This window comes from Myotis brandtii, unplaced genomic scaffold (assembly GCF_000412655.1).
Source record: "Myotis brandtii unplaced genomic scaffold, ASM41265v1 scaffold154, whole genome shotgun sequence".
In the NCBI taxonomy this organism is placed as follows: Eukaryota; Metazoa; Chordata; class Mammalia; order Chiroptera; family Vespertilionidae; genus Myotis; species Myotis brandtii.
In genome coordinates this window covers 7,151,891-7,152,517 of record NW_005355584.1, presented here as the reverse complement: position 1 = coordinate 7,152,517, position 627 = coordinate 7,151,891, and the positions used below count along the sequence as shown (strand labels likewise).

Below are 627 nucleotides of genomic sequence, written 5' to 3'. Positions count from 1 at the left end.
GACCTCTGTGTGCGCCGCTGTTGGGGGGCGCCGGGGAGGGGCTCCTGGGAGCTGAGAGGGCGGCTAGGCTTTCCCTGCTGGTAGTTGCTGGGCTCCGCAATTCCAGGAGAGGGAAGATGCAACTTCAGGCTGCGAGGCGAGCGCCGGGAGGTGGTTTTTACCGCAGTGGAGGGGCGGGGTGGGGGCCGGGGTGGGAGCGCGGAAGAGGCTCTGGCTTTGTACACTTCGTCAAAGGCGACGCGGGAGGAGGGGAGCTCGGATGCGCTCTCCATCCATTAGGAGACAAAGAGCAAATTGCCTTACTTTAAAGTAAAACGCTCTGGTTAATGAAGGTGAGTGATGGGGCTGCGGGGCCCGAGGAGCCGCTTCAATTATTAAGGGTTTGGCTGATGGGATCGATGCGGTGGGTACCGAGCGCTGCTGCCTTGGGGAAGTGTTAGCGTGAGGGAGGAGGGGGGGGGGGTTGTTTGCCCTCTCCCCTGCCCTGTTTGCCTGCCCATTAGCTGGGAGCATATAAGTGATCCTAACATTAAAGAAGTGAGAGCCTGATAGGGAAGTTAGGGCAGGGGTGGGGGCGGGGGCGAGGGTTCCCGCAATGACTCGGACAGGGGTGGGAAGAGGGGTCCT

At 61.2% G+C, this 627-nt stretch overlaps 1 protein-coding gene across 1 annotated transcript in view; it reads left to right on the top strand.

Annotated features, from left to right (window-relative positions):
• ZNF516 (zinc finger protein 516) overlaps nt 1-627 on the top strand; it is an 89,404-nt gene that overhangs the window by 753 nt on the left and 88,024 nt on the right. The gene's annotated exons all lie outside the window — the stretch shown is intronic.